Source organism: Pinus tabuliformis, chromosome 1_1 (genome assembly GCF_031772625.1).
Source record: "Pinus tabuliformis cultivar Carrire ecotype Pingquan chromosome 1_1, CPIR1, whole genome shotgun sequence".
NCBI classification, from domain to species: Eukaryota; Viridiplantae; Streptophyta; class Pinopsida; order Pinales; family Pinaceae; genus Pinus; species Pinus tabuliformis.
In genome coordinates, this window is record NC_142297.1 from 248,947,851 (window position 1) to 248,969,298 (window position 21,448).

Here is a 21,448-nt window from a genome sequence, read left to right on the forward strand (position 1 = left end):
TTCTCCAACTCTTAAAGGATAACCTCATGTTGGCACATAATAGAATGAAACAACAAGAAGATCAACATCGCAGTGAAAGCAGTTTTGGTGTAGGTGAATGGGTATTTCTATGACTAAAACCATATAAAAAAATGCCCCTCAAGCCACCTTAGAAGGATAATAAATTATCACCAAAGTATTATGGTCCATACAAGGTGTTGCAAAATATTGGTACTATGGCATATAAATTGGAGCTTCCTGCAACTTCTTGAGTGCACTCAGTTTTCCATGTTTCATGCTTAAGGAAAGTTATAGGTGACAAGCTCCTAGTTCAAACAATATTTCCAAAACCTGGCGAGGAAGGAAAACTCATATTGGAACCTGAACCATTCACAAAAGTAATAACTCGAAAACTATGAAATCAATCTATTTCAGAGTATCTCATCAAGTGGAACAACTTGCCCACTAAGGATTCCACATGCGAGGATGATAATTTTATACAGAAGCATCTAGAACTACTCAAACATTGAGGACAACACTTTTTTGAAGGAGAGGGGCATGTTAGGTCACTATAATACTAGTTATTCAGCCATTACTATTGTCACTGTAGCCCTTATTGTTATTTTTGTGCCCCTATTGTCACCATATTGTTATTATTGTGTCCCATAGAAGCCCACTATTGTTATTGTTGTGCCCTTATATTATTATTGTTATGTTGGCTTCAATTATATTGTGACCCCTTAGATTGCTATATATAGAAAGTAGGTTTTTTCATTTCTATGATCCAAGAATTGTTCATTTGTGTAATGTAAAGGAGGTTGCCCCCTTGAAGAGGCTAACTTTTAAGTCGTTCATCCATATTTTCTTCTATTTTGTGAGCTAGTTGCATAACAAAATGGCCCTTCAATGCCCCTACATTAGCATGACATCATCAACTCACCTAGCATTTGGAGGGCTAACTTATAACTTGAAAAGGCTACTTAGTTGGCTTGTGACAAAGACATGCTCTTGCACATTATTTTAATATTTTGGGGTCTAATTAGTCTAATTCGACATAAATATGATCATATAAATAGAACAAAGTGTCATTTGTATTAGATCATCATCATCACTTGGGATTTCTGCCTCTTTTTCTAATTTACACTTTATATTTGATGATCTTGTGGAGTATATTTGATACAATATGATATTTGGAGTTGATTTTTGATCTAGTCTTGGAGCGATTTCTTGGATATGGACAGATATATTGCATGACTATCTTGTAAGTTCTTTTTTGATGAAATACTTCTTTGGAATTTTTCAATGTATGTAATTTTTTCAAATAAAGTAAATTTTACTGTCAAACAATTTTGTTTAAGATATTATTGAAAGCTATTTGGGTGGTTCTTTCATATGTTCCTCATGATATAGCATGCAACAAATTTTCCTAGTGACGAAATATTATTTTTTCTTCATGAAAATAAATATTCTAGTTGTAGGTAATTGTTGAAGGTTAGTAGTTAGGGCTTGAAATTTTTACCTTCCTGAAGAAAAAATTGTCCTATCTAAAGAAACGATGACTCCATTAGCCCAAGTAAGAAGGAACTAGCCCAAATCATTTTTTGATCAACCCTTCTCTCCTCCATTCTTTTCACCTCCTTAAATTTTCAGCTCCCTCTACTTAGGACAACTAGTTAGGGCATCAAGTAAAATATTGTAGAGACTAAAATTTTGGATTCCGTGAGGAAACAAATATTCCTTAAGGTATTTCCCAGAGGATCTCCAATTTTTGTGTATTTATCACAACTATTCATCGATAAATTTTTGTGACCTGCATGTGCCCTAAAAGGGAAACCTAGCTTGTATTCCCTTGGAGGGGTGGATTTCTTGATAGTTGTACATGCATAGTATTCATTGGAAGAAATCACAAGAGAACCTTTCTCCTCCTTTCCTTGACCTAGTGAGTACTTTGTAAGAATTTCTACCCAATGATCATTCATAAAACCCTAGGTTTAGTGCATGTTTTCTCTAGGTCTCTTAAAAGGAGAAAACACCATGTTGTAATATAATATTATCATATAGAGATTCCTTTAGAGGTCATACCTCATCATATAGAGTATTTATCTTAGGAATCCAAATTACTGTTGCATATATCAAACCCTAAGTATTGGACTCTTCATCTTAAGGATTTTCATAGAGAGTTTGACCTTCTTTGAAGCACTAAGCCATTGTTGTGTCTGTCCTTTAATTGGACTTGTGGAATCACTTCATATATAATCATATTATTATTCATATGAAGTGATTTTATTGCTATCGAGACTCCTCCAAATGGTGAAATTCCATAAAGAGCAGAGGACATTGATTATGGTGAGAGTGGGTCATTGTCCCATTGTTGTCACTTGGTCTAGTAGTTGTCCCATAGGTTTCCCTCCATAGGGCCCTTCTATATTTTGTAGTAACATTTTTGGCTTGATTGCTACGGTGGAAGATTTTATATATCCTTCATTAAACGTTTTAAGAGGTAAGTCCTCCAGTGACAATATAGATCCTCTTCTGGTGACTCCTAAATTTATTGGTTACAAAGATTAAAAAGAAAACATAGCTCATGTAACTAGAATTGCTACTGGGAGAGATGTTGAACTTGTTAGGTCCCCTTTGAGTTACCCATCACTTTTTAGTAACATTTTTGGCCTGATTGCTAGGGAGCAAGATGGAATATATCCTTCATTAAACATTTTAAGAGGTAAGTCCTCCAGTGACAATATAGATCCTCTTCTGGTGACTCCTAAATTTATTGGTTATGAAGATTAAAAAGAAAACATAGCTCCTGTAACTAGAATTGCTACTAGGAGAGATGTTGAACTTGTTAGGTCCCCTCTGAGTTACCCATCACTAATGGCAAGGAATATTTTTTCCTGAAATCATGAATACCAACACTAACCAAAACCCAAAATCAAAATAAAAATTAGGCTCAAGCCCCTCGACAAAAGAGATAGAATGTTGCATCTTTAAAACCTTTGGATTTTAGCTCAATTACTAATGCTCCCCACACATTTCTTGATAAATATCATGAGTGGAAACCCAAGTTTCAAGAGAAGGTTGATCACTATTGAGAGACATGTGGATATCTTATTTTTGGCAGTTGGCCCTCAAATGATAAAAGTATTTTCTTTAATTGTTGAGTAATACATAATGGATTAGTAAATTATCCTTCCCCAAGGTAGTGTTGCTAGACTTGACCATTATGAATCCCCGTTTAAGAAAATATGGCCTACAAATGTTGATGGAAATATTTCCATTGAAAATTTCTACCATTTACAAAAAGGATCGAATGAGTATGTTAGAACTTTCATCCAAATATTTGATAGGATTGTTAGGGATATTATCGATAATATTGAGCTTAGTACTTATGGCACAATTCTAAAAAGGTTTATCAAGGAAGTTCAAGGTCACCTAATGTACCAACATAGAGATAAGAAACCTAAATCCCTTGCTAAAGCAAAGGAAATGGCCATTGAAATTGAAAAAAAATTAAATGTTGGTCATATTGAATTGTTAAATTTTCCTAAGGAAAAGGTTGAAACTAAAAAGAGTAAGGCTAAATAACAAGTTGAAGAAAGTGTTCTTACTTTATGAAACTAGATGGATAAAATGTCTGATGACATGGCTGTAAGTGATAGATTGTACAAGAACAAGTTCACTTCCCTTGAAAAGGGGAAAAGAAATGTTTTTCCTTCCATGAAAAAGAATAAGGTCTTTGTCAAGAAGGGTAATGAGAAAGGTAGACAAAATCAACAAAATGTCCCAAACACTTTGGCTCCAACTAATGCAATGGACCAAGAATATTATTCCTCTAAATATTATCAAAGTGATAGTTTTGATGAAGAAAGTGAGGAAAAATGAAGCATTTAACAGATGAATGTGGTCAATGAATCAAATTCTTTTAAAATTATCTTAGGTCGAGCATGTACTAATCTGTGGATTACAAATGTAACACTTAAGCAATAACCAAATGAACCCATGCTAAATGTAAAAAGTAGTGGAAGATAAAAAGGCTTACAATACTCTAGGAAGAATGATAAAGAAGCCATAGTGTAACCCTTGAATAAGGATCCTCCTAAAAACATGCAAAATAATCCTCTTAAAGGGGAGAAAAATCAAAAAGACAAGCTTTAAGATATTGGGCTAGATATAGATGTTGGTACTAGGGTAGGTAAAATGACCATACAAGTTCCAATCAAGGAGGATTGTGAAACCCCCATCAAAAAGAAACCAAGTGAAGAAGCTATTGCGGCTTGATGAGGATGATCCACCGATTATGTCACAAAATATTCACTTTATTAGTACCAACCCTGGTCATGATCCATTTATTGTTACCATAAATATAGATAGTCTTCTTCTTTATATTTTCATGATAGACTCCAGGGCTTCTATAAATATCATGCCACTGAAGGTCATGAAACAACCTAAGTTGGGCATAACCCGACCATACAAGAATGTATGTGGTTTTGATTCTAGATCCATTTATGTTGAGGGTCTTATCAAGGACCTCAAAGTCACTTTAGCTCTTAATGAAGATATCACTATGCTCATGGAAGTTGTGGTAATTAATATACCTGGTGTATGGGGAATTTTGTCCAAAAGGTGGGGTGCATTGGTAGGTGGACAACTTCAAATGGACTTATCCTACACCACCATCCCTTAGCCTAATGGGACCCTATTCAGTCTCTTTATGGAGCTCCAATACCCAACTCATGTGGAGGACCTTTATGTTCTCCCATATTTTGATAACATTCATGATTACAAGATTTCAAACACCCTTTCCTTTCCTCCATCCCAATATGTATGTCTCCTTAAGAAACATAATCATAAGGAGAATAAGCTTAAGAATAAGTTTGTGCAAAATACAAATAAGGAATTTAAGATTGGGGAGGTAGTGTTGGTGGATAAAAATCATGTGCCTGTCAAGATCCATGGTAAAACTGGTGAAGGATGTTATTACATAGCTAGAATTGATGGGGAGTTTTGGCCCAATCCCATTAAGGCCAGTCACATCACCATATTTTTGGATGCTTGACATTCTATATTATGCACGTTAGAGTAACATGCATTACATATTGGTTTTGTGAGGCTACTATTATCATATCATGTTCTCATGGTCGAGTGCATGCAATTAGATCATACTTGTAGAATATATTTTATTTTCTATATGGTATTATTATTTTATGAAAACATGGGTGATGAAAGTGTGCCCATGACACATGCTACCAAAAGTGTTATTGATGTGCAGGATATGGATATACGTCCTAGAGGATTGCTAGATTTCTCATGAACTCCCATTCAAGTACATCGTTCATGCACTCTACAATGATCTCATGTCCAAGTTAGAGCCAGATGTTACCCACCAAAAGTGGGTGACAGCATATGATAATTTTCCCCTAGTGTTCCTTCAACTAGTGGCTAGTAGCTCTTGATAGCCACCTATATAGCTGATGTGTTGTGCCTTTTGATCTTTTCTCCCTAAATCAGCCATTTTTTCCCTCACCCATCTGTCAAGAGAATATGTTTGAAGGTGGACCATCCAATCGTAAAGGTATGTTTTTCATTATGTAATCAGGTGCTTATGATTCCTTTTCCTTGAGCACTTTGTGCATGGATTATTGGATGACTTGGAAGAAGGGAGGGTTTTGACTATTGTTTGGTTCCCTCACAATAAATTGGGGTTTAATCCTGAATCCTAGTCTCATGGGATCTCCTCTATTGGCCTATGGCTTTAGGAACAACACTGCTTAGGAAACCTTGATTGGGGTAGTGTAGCTCCATTTTCACATTTCACTTTTTTAAAGTCCCTCAACACATTACAATCCATATTTCATCATATTTCATCTATAGGTACGCATGACCACTAGGTCCACAAGGCATTGGTACAACCCCTTTCATCATCCACATGTATGGGTGGAGCCTTGAAATGTTTCCCCTGCTATTAATGCAACAACAAGAAAGATAAACGCATAATCATGGCCACAAGCAAGAAACAAAATAAAATAATATTATGAAGTGCAAAAGATGGCTAGGAAATTCTATATAGCATGTGGGAAGAGGTAAAACATGAGCTGCACCTCTTATGATTACGACCATCACCATGGTTCCTAGGGTCTTTGATTTCCCTAGACATCATTAAGGAACCCATGCATGTCCCAACCCCTACTGGGCAATGACCTACCCCACTACAAGGGGATAAAATTTGTTCCATATCTCTCATAGCATGCTCTTATTTTCTATAGGCCTAAGTAGTAATAAAAGTAAAAATCATAAAAAATCAAAAGGAAAATTAATAAGGGTGGAAAAACAAAGGTTGGGTAACTCATGTATCCTCAATTTCTCCATCTTACACATATACACCCAAATATGTGGACATCCCTCATAATTACCATCCTTGAGCCTATCACATTTGGATTTGAGATCCATGTGTCCCCATCCATCTCATCATTATTCATATGACCCCTATCATTTAAAGGATGTACCTTGGACCTATCTTACCCTTAGGGACTGGGAGCACCTAATAGGGTTGTTTATTAATAACCCATACCTAGGGAGGTAACACTATTACAATTTTAAAACCACAAATTTAAAAGGGAAACCAATTATGAAGTCACAATGTACCCTTGATTAAGAAGCTTGATTCACTTAGATGCACTAATGAATTATTGTAGGTAATGGTGGGAAAGCACATTGGATATTAAATGTAATTGGTAGGCAGTTTCATCATGGGTTGGGTGACTTAAGCGGGGCCCAAGCCCACTAGAGGATCATATTGACACTCATAGGGTAATCGTTGAGAGCCATGGGAATCCATCATGAGTTAGAGCATCATTTAATTCCATGGGCACCTTAAATACCCTCAACAACCTCCTCTTTTCCGCATATTATTCATGAGATGATGCACTTAGATTAATGTACCCATGCCATGTTAGCATATTATGGCATCTGATCCAAGGCCCAGAGAAGGTTTGTCTCACCCTTGAGACATGGAAGGGTAGGCACCATCATCAAAACCTTCATTTGGAGCATTGTATGGGATTTTATTTCATCTAGACCCATGAGAGTTGTATTTATATCCCAAACCCACATCTTTCCCCACTTGATTACTTGCATGGAGAATTATGGGCCATACCCTAATTGATAATTTTTGGTGCTCTCTCATCCTGGAACCTAGGTGACTCAACATGGCCCACTAACGACCCTACATTAGTATGACATCATCAACTTGGCTGGCATTTGGAAGGCTAATTTATATTTGAAAAGACTACTTGGTTGACATGTGACCAAGCCATGTTATTGCACATCTAATTAGGTTAATTCAACTTAAATAGGTTCACATAAATATAAATAAGCTTCATTTGTATTAGGTAATCATCATCCCTTAGTATGTCAGCCCCTTTGGTTAATTTTCACTTTTTCTTTGATGATCCTGTTGAGTATCTTGGATGCACTATGATATTTGGGGTTGATTTTTTATTTTGCCTAGGAGCCACTTCTTGGATATGGATGGATATATTGCATGACTATCTCGTAAGTTCTTTGTTAATGAAATATTTCTTTGAAATTGTCTATTGTATGTAATTTCTACAAGTAAAGTAAATTCTCTTGTGCCCTGATTTTATCGCGGAAATTTTTGAAAGTTATTTGTTGGGTCTTGCATATGTTACTCGTCATATAGCACGCAAAAAATATTCATAGCGATGAAATGTTATTTTTTCTTCATGAAGCTCCATATTCTAATAACAAGTAATTACTGAATGCCATTAGTTAGAGCATCAAATTTTGATATCCTTAAATACAAATTTTTCCTATCTAAAGCATCTAGGACTCCATTAGCACAAGGAAGAAGGAAATCTCCAAAATTTTTTGGTGATGAACTCTTCTTTCATCAATATTTTATCCTCCTTAAATTTTTGGCACCCTTTTCCTATAATTGATAGCTAAGGAATCAAGCGAAATCTTTTAGAATGTGAATTTTTGGATTTTTTGAAAGAAAGACTCTTCCTTAAGGTCTTTGCTAGAGGATATCAATTTTTGATGGATTGCTCATGGTTCTTCACCCTTAAATTCTTGTGCCCTAGGTTTTCCCTAGAAGGGAAACCTCGCTTGTATTTCCTTGAATATCTGGCTTTCTTGAGGTTTTTACATTCATAATATTCATTAGAATAAATCACGAGAGACCCTTTCTCCTCCTTTCCTTAACCTAGTGAGTACTTTGGAAAAATTTCTTCCCAATTATCATTCATAAAATCCTAGTTGTATCACAAGTTCCCTCTAGGTCTCTTAAAGGTAGAAAATGCCTTGTTGTAATAGCATACTATCATATAAAACTTCCTTTAGAGGTCCTACCTCATAATCTAGATTCTTTGTCTTAGTAATACCTATTACCATTGCATATCTTGAACACTAAGTCTTGGAATATTCATATTAAGGATTTTATTAGAGAGAATTTGACCTTGTTTAAAGCATTGAGCCATTTGTTTGCCTCTCCTTGAATGGGCCTTGTTTAATCACTTCTTATCTAATCATCTAATTATTCATATTAGGTGATTTCCTTCTCACCAGAAATCCTCCCATTAGTGAACATTCATAAAGAGAAGGGGAATTGACTGTGGTGATGGTGGGTCATTGTTCCATTGTTTTCACTTAGACTAGTAGTTGTCTGATAGGTTTCCCTCTTTAGGGCTCTGCTAGATTTTTTGTAGTTGTCTGATTGAATTATTTGTTCCGTGAGGGACACTCATGTATGGCTAATTCTAATTACTATAGAAACTTTAATTCTCTATCCTTCTTGCTAGTATGGAATCAATCACTTATCTATTCTACCTATTTGAAAAACTTTCGCATGGTAAATGTTTAGCATAGTCCTCCAACTCTAGTGAACTATTAGATATGAATTTTTATGCAAAATATAGCACATAGTGCTAAGTTGGATGTTGAATCATTCAAGGCCTATTAACCACAACTGTGGTGTAATGCCACATATGGTGTAGCGTCAAAATATAGCGCATTATGTGTTAAATAGATACTAACCCATTCATGTCGACAAAATTAATCCCGTAGTCTTATGCACTTAGTCCTTAGCCTTTTGTATATCCAATCTGAGAACACGTTTTAATCTCCCACAATGATTTTCCACTAAACAAGCCCAAAGTATTGAACCCCTATTCCCACAATCATTAGCACTTTTATTAAAACATTCCTATGATATTGTAATAAGCTCATAGGCCCAATGTCTCTTAACATACAAAAACAATAAGAAAACATGCCTATTGGGCCCTTTAGCACTCATTCCAATGCTTAAAGAAATGACAAACAATGACCATATTTACGTTTATTGACCTGTCTATATCAACCATTTCTTATGTGTACAATTTAAACTTTACCTCCAACCTTGGGACATGAATATTCATGGAAACTCATAGAAAATTCTCCATCTTGGGGTCTGTCTATTGGAGTAAGGCTATCAACCTTTTACCATTTAACACTTTAGAATACGACCTTTGGTTCTCAGTCCCAGGATTACAAAATTTGCAGCTCTTGAGAGTAATATTTTTTCCCAAGATTCAAATCATGCTAACGTGTATCATCTGCCATGTGTTCTACTCTGGGTGGTGCCACAAGTCACCTAAATTTGGCCCACTTGGCCACATAACAATGAAAAAAATACATGCCATGTGTCCTCTATTTATTAGTACATATAAACCTATGTTTACTTCATCATCCCACCAAGGTTGCCACATCACCTTCCATGAAGTGTGATCTCATACTACTATTAAATTATGTCACACCATGTGTCACTCTGAATACCCCATCAGGTGTTGGAAACGTATGAAATCCCTCACATGATGTTTACTTCATGTGATATTGGCCATTAAATGTTTAAACTGTGGTCATATGCATGGAATGTATTAAAACACACCCCCTCCTATGCTCATATATTATCGAGGGGTTGGGGGTTTACTATCTATCATGTAGCAGACATAAAACCCCATGCAGTTCTTCATTTGGTGCTAGATCGTAGTCGTGTACATGTTGTTCTTTGATCCCACTTATGCTTGATGTTTAATAGGGGAGTCCTTTACTTGGACCATAGTTGAACATTACAAATTGGAACATTATGTCAACTAATTGTCATATTAAATCGATTTCACCAAATGTGGGGACTTTTTCAAATTAGTGCCAAGTTTGGAGTGTCTTATATCTCCCGCCAAGATTGACCTCACCTTCAACCAACTAACCTACAACTCTGACCTGTCAAAACCTATCGACACGAAGAACTCCTAACTAAACCAGCCTATTGATTGGACTCAACCACCGACTAGCTCAAATTGAGCCCTACACGAACCTAAAACCTTCAGCTCAGAGATTTGCCAAAACTTTTTCCCTCAGAAGTTTTATCAACCATCACTCCTTCATCCTTAGGATGTTTTCAAGCTTCCATGTACTATTGGAAATCTATTTCCAAGCTAATGAGCCCTAGTATTGCACTAAGGATTTTGCAACTCCCAAGGGCTTCTCAACTTAGATTATCAACTCGTGTTGCATACAAACATAGAGGTGACAATGTTATATGCATAGAAGGTTAGGTTCTACTCATGTCACCCTCAATCATGAGATCAGATCAAGGTATTCAGAGACCACTCCTTCAACTAACTAAAAAGAGAATTTCTTATGAGAGCATGTCATGATTGCAAGGAGATGAACATGAGTACAACTACAGAAGTGAAAATGCCTTTCATTACATGTAAATGCTAATTGAAATTGTGTGAAAGGTAAAGGCTAGTCTAGTTGCAGACGTAAACTATGCTACTCTATTTTCACAATTGATATAATTAATAGCCTACTTACATGAACTATTTATCAATTTTCAACTTGCTTGAAAATGATAAATTCAATCTTCAACACAATTACGAAAAAATGTTAATTCTAATTTTATTTGTTGTCTTATATTTACAGTGAGGAAAGGATGGGGTTGGAGTGGTATTATAGTTTCCATGATGATGGAGTCAAATTTTGGAGGCCATTATTCAACTACAATATGCAAGTGTTGAAATCTATAGAAAATCTGGTTAGAGAAAACAACGCTATAGGACTATTATAGGAAGTGCTACACGAGGCCCTGTACTGCTACAGGAGACCATGCATTGCTACAGGAGGCCCTATTTTGCCACAGGAGGGTTCGAGAGTTTTTGGAGGACACGAATGGTGTATTGAAGGTAGAGTAATGTGGATGAAGGTGGAAGAAGATAAATGAAGGGTGTGGGATCACCTTAGAGAAGCTTAGTACCCCTCAGAGGTCTGTCTTGTACTAAATTTTATGCCCACAATGCCCTTCATTTTCCCTAACAAAGTAATCTTTGTGGAAGAGTTTGGAAGGATTGTGATTTGTCTAGGAGAGAGATGGAATGGTCTAGGTGGATTTGGAAAGGTGTGTCCACTGCTATAAGTCAACAAAATCCTTGCAAACTAGTCAAACACATGCATCAAATGATCAATATTACAACAAAATAAATTAACATGGAAAATATGGGTTGAGTTTTATTAAAATCTACTCTACCCTACAATGCAACTCTAATTTCCAAACCAATGCTACTAAATTCTAATTTGAAGAAACTAAACATGTATAAGGATTACATTCCAATACTTAACAATTTCCAGGAAATCATAAACACATATTTTTGGGTTGTTACTGTAGATCTGCTTATCTCTCTTCCCACAAGAGAGGGCATATGAAAGCCCACCACTACAAGTTTTTTGATATCATATCTACTTAAAAAAGAAAATATTTTCAATGGATTTAATAAGAACAAGGAAGAAATACAAGAGAGGGACTAAAGCCTCCAGGTTGGGCCCAAACCGACGACTTTCATCCCTACAAAAGTAACTTAGATGCAGGCCGATAGTGAACCCTTCATTTATAGAAAATAAGAGTGACATACATCATATGAAAGATGGAACTAAAAATTTCAAGCACTAGGCGCTCAGTATCTACTCCTATCTGCAAAAAAAAAATTGAATCCTAAGGATCCATTTGGTTGGTTTATTTATACAAAAATTAGTTGAGGGGCATCACCATTGAAAGGAGGAATGCTCCCCTCCAAAATCTCAAACATTGTGCATCTGGTACCATTGATCTTCACATGCACTTGGAGTTCCTTGGATACTAGTGAGTTTTACTTGTTGGTGAGGAATCTTTGATCTCCAGTCAAGTTTGAGAGTTAATGAGGTGGACAAGCCCCCTATATTTTCTCTGGATGTTTCCACCAATCCCTTACATAGTAAATATCTCCAAAATTTCTTTATTTTCCTGTATATTAATCACATCTATCCATACAATACAACAAGCACACTTTAGTCTTCTTACTAAGCATATTAGGGCTAAAAATGTGAATTAATGTGAGAAAAGTAGAGTTTTAAGAGTTGGAGGATAACACAATGAACCTCAAAATATACCTATTGATGGGCCCCATCATCACCCCCCTATTGAAGGTGTTTCTCACCCTTTGAGAAATTTAGTCACTGATGTGAAGTTTATTCATGGCCCTGATGGCCTTTCTGACATCCCAAGGAACCTTAGATGGTGTGCCGTTTTGTGGATAGAAACATGCATTTTCTTCTATGTATGTCCATTCTGTTTGCTCTTCTCACTCATTTCTTCTGTCATCTAGGTCCAACAGTAAGGGAGGACTAAGTTTGAGCCTTATCCACTTTATCTTCAACATTTTCATGATTCTTTTGTATAGTGGTATTCTCTCCAAGGAATTCCTTAGCCTTTCTAGAGAGTGATACTCTATGATTTACAAATTTTGAGGCATGGCATGCCATGCAAGCCTACAAAATCTTTTTCCCAAGAATCCTAAAGGTTTCCTCAAATGTAGGATGGTTTGTTCTTAGGGTTCCATGTACCAAGGTGCCAATTGATTATCAGAGAAGATAAGATTTTGATTACACATGAGAACCTTGGGGGTTACTAAGTATGCTTTGATGTATAAGGGCTCCTTTTCTTCATTTTCCATCAAACTCTTTACTTTTTGAACTCATGTTTCCTCATGGGTGAAAAAATAGGCTAATTCCATTAGTTTCATGCCTCGAACTCTTGAGTTGGGGTCCCAAAAATTCATGTCTTTGAGGATCATATTGTGCATGTAAAACTAAGTGAGTCTGGCTCTATCCTCAACACTTTCCTTTATGTAAAAGTGAATGAATTTATTGTAGACATGGAAAGGTAGTGACCCATATTGCTCCAATGTTTTAGTATAGAATTGTAACCAATACTCTTTGAGGAAAATGGCATATGGTTTGGATGGTTTCCTTCATTGTATGGGTTCTGTAGATAAAATTTCCATACTTGCAAGTTGTGTCTCTTTTTCTTGCAACTTATCTCTTATACTTTTGTTCTCTCCCTATATATTCTCATTCATTACCGACCCTCTCAACCCTATGTTTTTTAATTCCTTGCTCATTTCATTTTTTCTTTCCTCCATGACACCCACTTATTCTACCTTTTTTTATTTTACAATTTGCATCCATCTATGTATTATGCCTCTTTCTTTCTCTAACTCAAAGAAGCATGGCATAGATTCTCAAGTATAATCCTACCTCCCTTAACAAATTTTTAGTAGGATTCTATATTGGATTGTCGATTAGGCTCCTAGAGTTCTTGGAGGCATTTGTCCTCTTCTTTTGATGTGGCTACGCCTTCTTGTAGAATCTCCTATTGCTCCTATAGTAACCCATGTTTCTCCTGTAGCAGCCCTTCTTTCTCCTGTAGCTCCTCTTTTTTCTCCTCTAATAGTTTAACTTGTGTCTTGAGCCTATTAAATTTGTCTTCTCTAGTGGTGGGCCTCCTTATGGGTAGCACAAATTTCCTAGTCTTCACCTTAGGAGATGTAACTTCTTTAATATTTCCATCACTAGGTCCCACTTCATCCCTTTTTCTTGTAATTCATCAATGGTGATAGGGATATTTGTAGGACGATATGTCTTCCCTTGCCTTATCCTAGTGCTCTTCTTTATTTCAAAGTACAAAGGGCCTTGCCTGGGCTACCTTCTTTTGGGCTTAATATGTGTGCCAAGTGTTACCAATGTGGAAACCACTTACTGCACTATCTTTCCCAGTGAGAGTGTTATCTATTGTCCTTGTCTTTCTATCCCCTGATGCATGGATGGATCCTCACGGTTCCCCTGCATCTTTGTTTCTCCCTACCTCTTTCCTCTATTTCTTGAATTTTCTTCTTGATGAGCCTCAATATTGCAACAAGAACGTTGCAACTCCTAAGGCTAGAAAATTTACTTTATCAACCCAGGGTTTTGTACAAACTTGGCGGTGACACTGCTATATGCATAGTAGATGCAACAGTCTACTCTTGTCACTTTTAAACTGGGGTGATAGACCACTAGGGTTTTTAAAATAGTATTCTAGTGACTAGAAGGAGTCTCACTACTAGTAGTGAATGTAAACCTCACCTTTCATGCAAGAAAGTAAATTCTTTTACTATTTAGGAAATGAAAGTGATGAATGGAAGGTGATATGACATGCCATGATATAATCTAGCTCAGAAATGACACACATTACTTGCATAAAAGAACTAATCTAACCTTGAATTCTATCATCTGGATATTTGGACTAAGTGGAAATGGAAATTTATCCTATCACTCTATGACTGATGTATGCATGCACTAGCTATATCATGTTGAAATGGTAGAAAAAGAGTCTTTCAATTCTTTATTTAGAAATGTAAATTCTAAGTTAAACAATTTGATCTTTGTAGGGGATAAAGGCATAGAAGAGTTGGTCTAGAATGGCACTAAGAGACATGGAAGTCAAGTGGAGGGCCTGCCCTATGCTCAGACTATCATTTCTACTCAAAACAGGTTTAAACAGGCTGCTACAAGATATCCTAGTTTACTACAGGTTTTCCTGGTTTTCTACGAGAAGTGAATTGAAGGTCATAGGAAGGTAGGGAAGGTGAAATGAAGTGTTGAAAATATTTCTGATCGTGAGATAGGGTGTAGGGAAGGTGCACATTACCCAAGGCTCAATTGAGCACTTCACAATGGTTGTATTTTCCCAAGGTGGTTGTCCACGGTGGCTACAAAACATAAATTTGGATTAGGGGTTGGGAGGTCTTGGCAGAAGGTGGAGAAGAGTTAGATGAGGCTAGTGGGATGCGTTATTCCTTGCAGATCAACAATCCCTGCGACGAAATTGTTATTCTCTTCATTTATGCATAAATTCATATAAATAGGGAAAAGATGAGTTGCATTTGAGAAAATTGATTTTTTGATGGCTAATGACTAGATCTAAGAGATGAAATGCATTCTTAAACTAAAAAAAACTCAAGAAACAAAACAACAACTGCAATTGCTTCCAATATATAATAAACGATTATTTATTCAACAATGAACCCTAATCTATGCAATAATCAAAAGATAAAAATGTTTTTGGTGTTGTGAGAGTGAGGCCCTATTGAAGGTGTTAGACCCGCCGACATGTCATGGGATCTCCCCAGTAAGAAGTCCCAACTAGACCATAGACTTTGGTGTAGGAGTCCCAGAAATGGGTTGTACGGTATTGCCTTAACGTGGCTTCATGCAAAGGTAAGAAAGATGTCCTTATTGGTAGCAAGGTTGTGGCATGTGCAACAAGCCAAGGAAGCTGCATGAATTTTTCTAACACATGTAAGGTGGAATGAGTGCACCCCTTGGAAACTTGTGTAAACACACAGCTTGGAAGGGAACACATGAGTAAAGATTCATCACAAACTGGAAGGAAGGTGAACCAACAATCCAAGGTGATGGTTAAACCAATAACACATCTCAGTAAGATTCATACATACATATACAGAAAGATTCTATACATACATGCGTAAGAAAACAAAAACATATATCATTAGGGTAACCAAGTTAACTAAAATACAATAACAACATATGCATGAAACGTGGTGTATTTGTTATATTAAGAAGTGAAAGCTCCAATCATATGGTACAACCATGAAAAACCACTAGTCTCGATAACAGAACATTACAGTCACTGTTGCCTGCTTCTCCAATGAGATGTACTAGCTCTACACTGTGGAGAAGGTAAGCCTCATTACAATACTCACCAAGATTTCTTTAAGATACTCCTATCGAAACCTTGGCTAACCAAAATCCTATATGATGAATTATGAGGTCCTATAAATAGCAAAGGCTAGGGTGACCCTTGAAATTCCCCTTTGTGACTATTCACCTACCCTCATGACTCTTCAACTACTCTATGACTATTACATTTAACTATCGACACTTCGGCTTCCACTTTACAAGATGTTACATCCAATCTGCACATGTACCCATGTGAGACAAAATAGGCTTGAGCAAGCCATGCAAGACATCACTAACACTTGGAAAGTTGTGGTAAGACCAACTCTTTGACATCCTTGTGATGACTGATGGTGACAAACTAATGCCAAACTTGGTCATTCGTGATGGTGTCTATGTGGTCAATGGTGACATCTTGGTGAAAGCGAACTCTTGCCTCTGTTGCATCCAGGTACACCGATATGGCTCCTATGTTCAACTCATTTGATAACATGTGCATCATCGTCTTGAGTGTAGCTGTAACAACAACATAGTGATGCATAGTGTCTATGTTGATCTCCAAGTGTGTGTTGGTGACCATGCACATCAACTTATTGAAATACATGCTTAGCTCCAGTCAAACTTGCTTCTTTTTTTTGCCTCGGTGAGTGTGCCAATGGGTGGGGTCACATGCATGCACACAATGACATCGATGCTCTTATACACCTTTGCTGCGATCGATGACACTTCTCACCCTGTCTGCTCCGTGCAAGCTACTAGGTTGGGTCTTTAACTTGTATGGGTGCAGTTTCATCAGTCTATGGGTGTTGCACCTCCTGTTGTACTTGTTACTCCTACAACTCCATCTCTTGTCTATGCAACTCCTATTCTTCATTGAGTTGCCTCTTCAGCACCTGCAACTCCTTCTCTTTTTCTCTCTTTCCTTCATGCGGTCCTCATGTCGTGCTCTCACATCATAGCCTCAATCTCCAAAGATGATTTCATCACAAGTGGATCTGATTGAACTTGCAGCTTTGCTCCACCTATATGCTATCAACAACCTTCCTCTTGCATTTGTCGCACTCAGGTTCACTACCTTCTACCACTAGTGATGGTATTTCTCACTGTTATTCCACTACCATTCCATCTTGATATCCTTATCCATGAATAACTTGATGTCTCTATAGATAAGAAAGCTCATAAACACTTGATCAACTCCATCCCCGATTGCGCTCTCAACCGTGTCTTTGACTCTGTTCTCCTGGAAGCCATTGTACCTATGCTGCTAAGAGGCAGAAAAACACCTGTGATACCTGGAGACATAGAAACAATCATGGAAAGTAATCTGTCCATTGAAAACCAAAACAAACTAGAGGACTGACATGCAACATACCTGTGTGACTGTTTGTGAAGATTTCACAATTTTTACCAAGAGGATGGGAGACTGACTACCAAAACTATGCAAGGCATAGTCTGGGCTATTGGGAGGCTGTCTGGCTATTGGAACTATGCAATGCATAGTCCAGCCTGGCTTGCTGAGTACTAAAACTGCGCAATACACAAAATTAGTCAGCAATGACATCCAAACCAGCAAACTCCATTGCGCAGTTTCTGGTGCCAGCAAAGAATTGCCTCTTGGAATTGCGCAATGCAAGCCTAGAGGTCATTGTTGCAATAGAATTGTGGATTTTCTAGAGGGAAAGCAAATCCTTCACTTCTAGAAATGCACAATTCTAACCGAGCAAGGCAAGGTTCGAGCCAAGGAAGCCTAGATCCGCCAACGAGCGACTGAAAACATGAGAAATCTAAATGCATGGTCAAACTGAGTGTAAACAAGAGTGAATGGTCATGCATAAAAATAGTAAGTGTGGGGTTTAGAAAATGGGGAATCATGCATATGTGTGAAGTGGGTCGCTGTAACAACGATTTTTGATGCAAAAACAATGTCATTCATGCAACAACAGTGAGATGCAAACAAAAACTGAAATGATGCTTCTACAAGATAACATACATTAAAACAATAGCAAGCACTCATTGAAATAAAAAAGACAACAGTTTCACAAAGTGAAACACAAAAAGTGATAGAAATGCAGCGCAAGACATGAGAAGTAGACTTATCATGAAACAACTACGCTGAAAGTGCCGAAGACTCCTAGATGTGATGTGGGATGTCAAAGCTACAATATCGATGTGAGGAATGATCTCTATAACATCTGGTTAATAAGTTTTGATAAGATTGAGGTTATGATGTGCATGCCACAAATCTAGGAAAAAGTAACACTTGGAGAGAGGTTTCTAAAATTATCTTTGCATGTAACCTCCATCTGCTAGAAATAGATCCCTCAAATCTAGGGATTCCTTTTGCATGCTCCCTTTTCCTATTTTGGGAAAAGCATCCCATGCATACAAATCAATTTTGCTCATTCCTTGAGGGAACTGGTGAACCTGAAGGCACATGCATTGGTTTGTGAGCTTGGGATGAAAATTTTGCATATTTTCTGGGCTGAGATGGGTTGCCTATCCCTTAGGGGTTGTGCAATTTCTAGGGTCAGCAAGAGACTGTCTCCCAGGATTGCACAATTTCTGGGTTGAGCTGCAGTGCCAGGCAAGATTGTGGAATTTTCTAAAGTAGGACTTCCTTACTGTTTTGTTCAATTCTAGAGCCCAACAGGCTGCCTATCAGATTTGTGCATTTTCTAGAGAGAAGGTTGGTTCCCCTCTAGAATTGCGCAATTTTTTGGGGTAGTGTCTCAGGCAGAAAATAGCCTAGGTCTAGAATGTCGGAATATTGGAGGGAGACAAGCAAGCTGACATGCACAGGCTGGCAGGTCACTGAAACTCAAATAAATCTTATGTACTTGACAGTGCAAGATATATTGTTAAGGATGGTTGGTAGGGAGGCTCCAAAATGAAGCTAAGGAAAAATTTTGGAGGGTGGTTGTGGATGCTGCAATAGTTGGTGACACATTGGTAGATCTCGAGCTCTCTGCATGGACCCTGTTCATGGAAAGCATGTCTAATACCTCACAAAGTATTGTTCAGTTCTCGGATCATCTCGGCTTCCACACTTTCTTGATTGTAAGATGTATAATTTTCCATGCTCTTGATCCATCGACACACACTCCAAGCCAAGCCAACATAGTTGTTTCGATTGGGATGAGGGTTATATTGGTGCAGAATCCATATGATAGTCAGAGTTTAAGTTTTCATCTTTGGTGTTGCTCCACTACCAACAGGCCTCGACAGTACCCCGACAAAGTCACACAAGAACACAAGCATTGCTCCGCTACCAGCGAGACTGGTCAGTACCGTGGTGGAGTTACTTGTATCACCTCTCTACATAGGAAGCCTTTCTCTTCTTTCACATTATTCATTTTCATTTTTTCAAGTTTTTTTCACATTTTCATTTTTTCATTTTCATTTTCATAACTGTGAATAGCACTTATTTATTTCAGAGGCAGAAGAAGGATCCCAACTTATTGAGAGCACAAAAGGTTGTTCCTTCATAGAATTAGTTTATATATACCTCTGATGTTCTTGTTAAGGTTTTCCCCCTCACCTTACTATACTTGACTGAGCTGAAAAGGATTAACCCAAAAACAACCTATTAGAGCAGGTGATACTAGTTAGTGCACAAGTGTTGTGTTTGAACCAACTTCAAATAGTATGCATTTTCCATTGATGTAGCATGGATTGAAGACAAAAAGTTATTTATGCAAATGCAGGATGACATATAACCAAGTATTGATAACTGCACAAGTCCTTTTGTACTTTACCCATCTTGTTTCAATAGTCACGCACAATTTCATGAGAAACTAACCTATAAATGTAAACAAGCAACAAACAACAAAACAAATCCAAAGAATCAGTAAATGTGTAAGCAAAGCGAGTAAGAGAACAAGTAAGAAAGTAAACAAACATGCAAGGTAAGAAGCAAACATGCATACAAGAAAACAAAAGAAAATCAAACACTACTCCTACTCCTAACCTTACGGTGCATGGGTCTGCTCACATAAAGTGATACTTCCAATGCAACCACTGGTGCATTTGTCTACCGATGTTAGTGAAGGCATGGTTCATGAATAGTACAGCTGTGTGAACCAGCAAACATGAAAGATATAATAATGAAGTCAAGAAGAATCCTTGTTTAAATGTGTAGATAGAAAATAAGTGAGTGAAAATGCATGACATGTACTCTGTGTTCTTGCCATGATGTTGTCCTATACTAAATGTAGATTTTAATCATACACATTTTCTTGATTGTGACATGCAAGAAAACATGAGAAAGTTACACCAATTATGTTGCGCAAGCGTGCTTGCGATGTAAGATTCCTCTAATTGAAGAGCGATGGGATCATGTAATTCAAGTGGAGGTAGCATAATCTGTGTGTGAGATTGGTCTTCAATGCACATAGATGAGTGATGAGGAGCCCTGGGTGTTTGAAAAATTTCTTGATCGGAAATGAAACCAACCTCAGGACAATGAGGGCCTGACATAACCATTAGCTTGGGCTGAAATGCCTCGACAGTCAATGGGATTTTGACTTCGTTGACAGATAGATCATCATAGACTACTGTCTCAGAAAGATTAACAACGATTTGATAAAAATCATGATTGAATGAAGAAGTAGAGAGATCACGACAACCAAAATTAGAAAATTCAGGATGTTTGTCGACATCCTCATGATTTGATGAATCACACTGATGGGGAGCTGAGAAGAAAGAATGTCCACCCTCTCCATTTATGGAAAAAGCAGATGAAGAATTAAGTGGATGTTCAATGAATGATTTTTCCTCTCTGATGTCGAATGATGGAATCTCATCCAGTTTGTTCCATGAATTATCAACAATGGGTGCATCCATAGACGAAGATACACATGTGAGATAAGGGATGGCAGAATCACCAGAGATATCAGGGAAAAACCGATGAGGCGCAGACAGAAGGGAGTCGTCCTTCATTGCAGGGTGATGTTCAGGATCCCAGTCATACTCTTCATGAATGATAGCATAGGTTGGTTGTGTGACAATAAATCCATAGATAGCTTGATCCTCATTCACAACATGTTTAGATTCCAGATTGGAAGAACACAAGATAGTGAAATTTGGAGGATCGGTAGAACATGAAGATGGAGGTTGAGGTAAGACATGCATGTGACAACCCATGGGCTTCGCAACCAAATCTTCATGAAAATTGAGAGAAGTGATGTTAGGAGAATCCGTTAGTTGAACATATGTGTTTTCATGTTCTCACACATCACTCTATGGTGGTGGAGCTATTTCATGAGGGGACAAAAGACAATCACTTGTGACAATGACTGTGTCCATCTGTGATAGTGTAGCTCCATCACAGAAGTATGTTGAGCAAGGCTGGTGCTTGAACTTATTC